Below are 7,516 nucleotides of genomic sequence, written 5' to 3' on the forward strand. Positions count from 1 at the left end.
TATATATATATATATATATATATATATATATATATATATATATATATATATATATATATATATAGGAGTCATACCGATCTAGCAGATCATCAAGCATAGCAACATCCTATAACCAGGATACCGACCTAACCAGGTCACTAACATAGCATCACCCTATATACTAGTATACCGATCTAACAGATCATAATATCATAACAACATCCTATCTACAGGATATATCGATCTAACAGATCATAATAGCATAACAACATCCTATCTCCCACGATACCAATTTAACAGATCATAATAGCATAACGACATCCTATCTACAGGATACCGATCTAACAAATCATAATAGCATAACAACATCCTATCTACAGGATACCGATCTAACAGATCATAATAGCATAACAAGCATACCATAACCATGATAACAAATCCAAAGGGCCGTCCTTGGTGCCTTAGACCCTGTTTATATAGTGAGGACAACTCATCTGGCACTGATGAAGTCCTGCGGATAAAACTCTAGTTGTTGGTTGACAGATTCCCGAGTTGTCAACATCAAACAACACCCAGTTAATAATTGGGTTCCAAGCCCAAGGTCTAACTCACACTCCAATGGCCCAATAGTCAACCAATGCACTAAAGCCCAACATATGGCCCAATTTTCTAAATTGGGCCCAGACCTCTACCTGGTCTTTCCTTAAGGCCAATCCTATTATTCTAGTCCAAACTTCTGGTATTCCCATGGCCCAATATCACATAATCATAAAGGCCCAGTTATGGCCCATCAATGGCCCAATTTTCCAAATTGGGCCCAAGACTCAAATGGGCCTTATCCTAAAACCCATATAATTATTTAGTCCATTTGCTTATTCTTGGAAGCCCATTAATAGTCCAACCACCAAAGCCCACTAGGAAGGCCCAATTCAACGCCCGAGTGAGATTAAGGTTTTCACATGAAATGATGAATAGGGTTAAGTGTTTCTTACTTAACCCATTAAGGACTTAATCCATTAAGTCCAATATTGCCTTAGGTTAATCTTTCTAATGATTATTAATTAATATTTTAACTTTACTAACAAATTCTCGTGCGTGTCCCGTTCAATTCCCAAAATTACGGTTTTAAGCCATTAGGGTTTTCCAAACCCTAATTAGGGTTTTCTACCTAATACTAGCCCATTAGTTAATTGGTTGGGTTTTTAGGTCACTTTGGGCCTCATTGGGCCCATTAGATTTTTATTAGGTTAATTAGGGTTTCCTTGGGCCCATTTGGGCTTCATTGGGCCCACTTTGACAAAGCATCCCCCAAACAAGTCGAACACAACAAGGCAAGTACACCAGCATCCGACACGGTGACTGGTGGTGTCGGGAGGCGGCATCCACAGCCACCACCCTATGGTGGTGGTTAGGGTTTTCTTTTCCATTATCCTTTATCGATTACACCACACAACACAAAACTTAATTAACACATAGTAAGCAAAGTACACACACATAGCCACTAAGACACAAACACACAATGGTGTATGGTGGCAGCCACCACTTCACGGTGGTGGTGGTGGCTGTCCTTGATCTTCTAGCCACACAAACGCAAGCCTACATCAAAAATCACCACGTACGCACTCTCTATGCTTAGAACAGCAACACAGCCACCCACCTGTGGCGTTTTGGCGGCGGTAGCACCATAGGAAGGCGACAGCAGCGGTGGCCACCATGGCTGGCGGCCATGGTGGTTGTCCTCCTTGATTTCCGGCAGCAACACTCGTTTACAACAACTCGTGATCAATCGGAAAACTATATCCATACTCGACGCAAGGCCACTGCTCCAATCAATCAACTAGGCAGCAGGTGCCGTTGGAATGAGTTGAAGTGGCGACCAAAAGTCATTTCCAGCAACAACAGAGATCCTGATGTCAAACCCGCAGGGGAGAACGAAGAAATGAGGTGCAGTTGGCACACCGAAAGCTTCCAGATTGTTCTTGGCCTGCGGGACAACGTCCTCCACTTCAAACATCGATTTCCGTCGGCTCCTCCGGTTGCACACAACATCATCGGCGGCAGGGGCTGTTGGCAGTCGCTTCGGCGACCTTCTCGCTTCACAGGTGAGGATGCGGTGACATAGGCGAAGGGAGGCATAAGGAGGTTGGCGGCTGCTTCAACAATTAGGTTTAGGACAATGTTACAGGAAGAATAAGTCATCAGGTTTAAATCCCGCTTCAATCAAACCTTTGCACATTTTTACAAGTTCGGTCCCTCCCCCTTGGGATCTTTTCAAATCAGCTCCAATAATTACCATTATGTCCCTCCTCTACAAACTGTTCTCAAAGAAGCCACAAATGTTACCATATAGCCCCTTCCTTCATAAATATATACAAAACAAATCCGGAACTTACACTTTTAACCCCCGACTTCTAAAATTGTGACCATTAGCTCTTTGAGATCAAAATTTGATATATAATTATTTATTTTAGGGATACTATTCGTTCATAAAGTTATCTATTTAATTATTTAATAAACGGGGTGTTACAAGATCTACAAAGATAAGCTCCAAAAACGACCTTAGCTCACAATCTCCAACCAAAGGGACCAAAATGACCCAAAAACAAGCCAAAAGATAGATCCATGAAATGAAATGACAAGCTATGAACTTTATACCTCAAAAGCCACTAAATGAAGGTGCTAAAGCTGGATCTCAAGGCCCTCCTCCAAAGAATGAGTCTTCAATCTTCTCCTTCCCCTTAAAGATGCACAAAATCCTCCACAAAAGATTCACAAGAGCTCAAAAGCATCACACAAAGGATAAGGAATTATGGTTTCTAAAGGTATGGAGGGTGGTTAAACAAGTCCACAAGAGGTTAACTTATGGCTTATATAAGGTAAAAGCCCTAAATTTAGGGTTTGCAAACTGCTCTGGTACGCTAAGCGTACTCCACGTACGCCCATCATACATGGATGAGTTTCGCGACCATTCTGCATGAGTACGCCCAACATACTCCATCTTTCCCAAAGTTGGCAATTTAGCCCCACAGGGACCAATTTCGCAAACAATACACCTCCAAAGGGGTCTAAACCGCAATGCACAAAGAACCAAGCGTTACACGAGTATTATCAACTTAGGGAGTCACAAGTCTTCTAAATGTCTACTGTGAAGACCATAATAATTTTTTATATATAATTTCTTCTTCAGTAGATATCGCCATCACACATGGTTGCTGTTTTGGTTCAGACTTGCTAGGAAGTAAACGTTCGTGTACTAGTTTTGACCATTGCCCGACTTGAGTCTCAATGTTTTATATGGAGGCTTGTTGATTTCTCAATGTAGCATCAGTAGCATTGTGCCGCTTTTCACTATCTTCTATAAACCTAGCTGACATCGATTCAATGCTGGTTTTTTACTCAGGTGGTGCTTGTTCTTTTTGATAAAAAGCCTCTCCCTTGTTGATGAAATTTTTCTTCTTTGTCTTTTCTATACTCCTCGTAAGGATTCCACTCCCTTTTAGGCTTCGTCTAATCTTCATCATACTGGTAACCACTTGAGTAGAAAACTTGTGCCTTTCTATTCCCGTTCTTTTCAAAATCGTAATATTTAGTCAAATATGGCCCACGATAATTTTCACATCCAACTTGTATTGCGTGAATGGATTATCCCATCTTCATGATCCTCCTATCTATGTTATTAAACTTTTCCATCACCACTGTAAGCCTTCTGAATCTCCATATCCATTTGCTCTTCCTCTTGTGACATCATCTCAAGGGTTGTGATATTCTATTGAATGTTTAGTAAAGTCTTCTATTAATGCCTTGTTGGTTGCTGGATTCTTCTTAATCATTGGTCCTTGAGAGTCAAGGAGTTGGTGAGTGCTCATATTGATTCCATCATAGAAAATGGATATTTCTTGTTGCACGTTAAGATCATGTTGTGGGCAATTGCGAAGTAATCCCTTATAATGTTCCCACAGTTCATATAAGGATTCTCCATCTAGTTGATGGAAATTCTGGATTTTCTTTTTCAACTTTGTTGTCTTCGAAGGAGGGCTGAATTTTTGGATAAATTCATTCTGAAGGTTGGTCCATGTCATGATCTCTCAAGGTGGAAGTGACTTTAAGCAATCCTTTGCTGCTCCTGTAAATGCGACTGGAAGCATCCTAAGTAGCACCACATCGCGTGAAACATTTGGAACATTAAAGTAGTTTGCAATGTCCAAAACTTCATCTATATGTTGATAAGAATCTTCATGGTCCTTCCCGGAAAATGGAATATCCTTGAGCATAGTGAGGATATGTCCCTTGAGTTCAAAGTTCGTTGTGGTTGGAATTGTTGGAGGTACAAGACTCAACCCATTGTCATTACGCACCCGCCTCCATGGTCATTGTCATGATGCCTCCCATTATGTTTTTGGCTTCGCTTTTGTCTTCCTCTTCTGAACCGCTCTCAGTTTCTGTAACATCCCAAAAAATAAAGGGAAATTTTTCATTTTTCTAAAACAACCAAAAACCATAAATATTTTACAAACATAGTTTCCAAAGTGTCAATAGTCACAAATCAAAGTATCCCGAAATAAATTCTAATAAAAATTGAAGGATGTGAATGAGCAAGCGTTCGCCTTACCCCAATCATCTGAGGTACATGAAAACGTGAAACCAAACTGTAAGCATGAAGCTTAATGAGTTTCCCCAAAGTCCCACCACATAAACATATAACATATACAATCATGCACGGTGGGTCCAATTAGTTATCAGAATGGAATACCCTTGGTCCACAACCTCCTGGTTGGATTAGCCCTGGCCCACAACCTTCTGGTTGGATTGCCCTGGCCTACAACCTCCCGGTTGGATTGCCATATGTACTACATACTGGGTCCAAAAACTCCTGGTTGCATTACCCATGGCCCATAACCTCTCAGTTGGATTGCCCCAGTTTATTGATTAGCAGCTCAAAGCAGTACAGTCTCAACCCATCTACGCTATATCAACATATGCATCAGATAAATATATAAGCAATCAGCAGACAAATAGGCAGGTTTACAGATCACTACCGCATAGCACCATCCTATATACCAGGATACACATCTTACCGATCACTACAACATAACAACATCCTATATAACAAGATACATAACCTATTGGGCCGACATTGGTTCCTTCTGTTGGATTAGGTGTCTAAGCCCATAACTATAGTTGGTATATACTCGAATTGATAGAAGCACAAGTCCTTTTGGGTTGCCTTCACTCTTGCAACTTGACATGATCAATTTTGGATAGAAGTGTAATTTATTATTTGGAATAATAAATTGATATAAATGATTTATTAATATGTTATGAAAATAATATATTAATTAGAAATCATGTTATTTAATTAAAATTTAATCAGAAGATAATTTGAAATTAATTTTAGGATTAAAGGAATTAATTAAAGGTACAGGGGCTGTTTCACAAATCATTGATAATTGTGAAACTGGGCTCTTGGACTCCTTAGATAGGAGTGGACGAAAATTATAGGGAGGCCATATAAGTTTTTGTCCAAGGCTTCTTATTAGGGAGTCCATGGGCTGCTTAGGCCATAGGCCGGAAATTAGGGTATCCACCTGCAAACCCTAGCTTTGGGACTAAGCAACCACAAGTATATAAGGAGGGTAAACCTTTGGATTTTCGGCCACTTCAACCTAACCCTAGAAGAGCCAATTTTCTGGTGCATCTCCTCCTCTCTCCTTCTCATCCTCTTGCAAAGAGTGTTCGTAAAACATTAGACGTGTCACATTTGAGGCACTTTCTTTCGAGAGTTCAAGATCTACAAAGATTAATTGTTATTACTAAATAACAACTGAGGTATGAATGTAAACCCTATTATTAGGTTAATTTTGATTATATAAATGCATATTAGGGTTTCTCCTTTGTATTCAAGTTTGCATGTTTAACTAGTGAAAACCTAGATCCTTAATTATAGGGTTGCATGAACACATTTGATTTTGTAGTTATGCTCATAAATCATTAGTGTTATCAAAGCCTAGGATGTTTTTCAGTTGAACTTGATGCAATTGTGAATCGTTCATAGAAGAAGGGAGCAGAATCGTCTATTTGTTCATAGAATTTGACGAGTGCATTGCACGAACTCGACGAGTTGGCCTGTAAGATCCCTAATTTTTTGATTTTGATAATTGTTATCTTGGCTTGATTATGATTATAACCTTAATTCATTTTTCTGCCTAAAATTGAATTTTTAGTAAAGGTAATTGTATATTCTTATCAAATTTAATGATTTGGTTTAATTTTTGATAAAGATAAAACTAATGGTTAATTTAATTATTAAAAATTTAACCTAGTATTTTTTAAAATTTTAAAAAATACCCCCTTGGCTTCGGAATTTAAAATTTAATTAAAAAGTTTAATTTTGAAATCTTAAATTCTAGAACTCTAGTATTTTAAAAGTTTGAAATACACCCTTATATATATATATATATATATATATATATATATATATATATATATATATATATATATATATATATATATTCCTGTTATAGACCAGCTTCGTGAATGAGGCATACTAATGGTAAGACTGACCTTTTCTTATATATATATATATATATATATATATATATATATATATATATATATATATATATATATATACTAGAAAAGGTCAGTCTTACCGTTAGTATGCCTCATTCACGAAGCTGGTCTATAACAGGAGTTTAAGGAAGCAACCTATAAAATTACCGCCATTAGGAATCCATTCTTACCCACCGCTCTGTTGACTAGTGGAGGGTCGTTAGCGGAACGGGTTTTATAGGAAATGAAACTCTCATTAATAAATATAATGATGTAAATGAAGTTACTAAATGTTTTCATAAAATTCCCAATCTTGGTTACTTTAGGAAAACGTGAATATAATGTTAATCCATGAAATTGCACATTGCACTTTATAAAAGTCGTTAGTGGAGCATGTGTGGTTAACCGACACACTAATATAGACTAATAAAGGGTGGCAATGGGTAGCTCGTAAATTATCATTGATCAATGGAGCGTTTGTGGTTAACCGACACATTGATTAGGAGGTAAATGACATCGAGAGTACCAAGCTAATTTGCGTGGTTATTCACACCTTGTTTGTGATTGTAACATCCCGATTCCCAAGAATAATATTTATATAATTTTCATGATTTTGACTGAGAAACTTGACGAGTTGGAGGCCCCAACTCGTCGAGTAGAGAAGGGTTTTGGCGGCGTGGGTTTTACGACCAACTCGACGAGTTGGTGCTATGAGAGGAAACCCTAATTTTTTGGGTTTGTGTCCTATTTAAAGGACCTTAAACCCTCATTTCAGCCACCCTAGTCACCTTTGAGCTCTATGAGAAACCTTAGACTAGTTACACTCGTTGAGAGAGAGAGAGAGAGAGAAAGAAAGAGAGAGAGAGAGAGAGAGAGAGAGAGAGGCTAAATTGAGTTCTCTTGTGCATCTTTGGAAGGAGATTTGGAGAGCATTGCAAATTAGATAGAGGAGGGGCTATGGATCCAATGTTCTTTAGTGATTAGCTTC

General features: G+C 38.4%; 1 non-coding gene across 1 annotated transcript; it reads left to right on the top strand.

Annotated features, from left to right (window-relative positions):
- The first annotated feature begins 3,888 nt into the window (after positions 1 to 3,888).
- LOC145096393 (small nucleolar RNA R71) lies at positions 3,889 to 3,995 on the top strand. The gene has a single exon (XR_013703801.1). It is a non-coding gene; the product is annotated as a small nucleolar RNA R71 (small nucleolar RNA).
- The last annotated feature ends 3,521 nt before the right edge of the window (positions 3,996 to 7,516 follow it).

This window comes from Lactuca serriola, chromosome 3 (assembly GCF_051521515.1).
Source record: "Lactuca serriola cultivar US96UC23 chromosome 3, Lser_US96UC23_V15, whole genome shotgun sequence".
Taxonomy (NCBI): domain Eukaryota; kingdom Viridiplantae; phylum Streptophyta; class Magnoliopsida; order Asterales; family Asteraceae; genus Lactuca; species Lactuca serriola.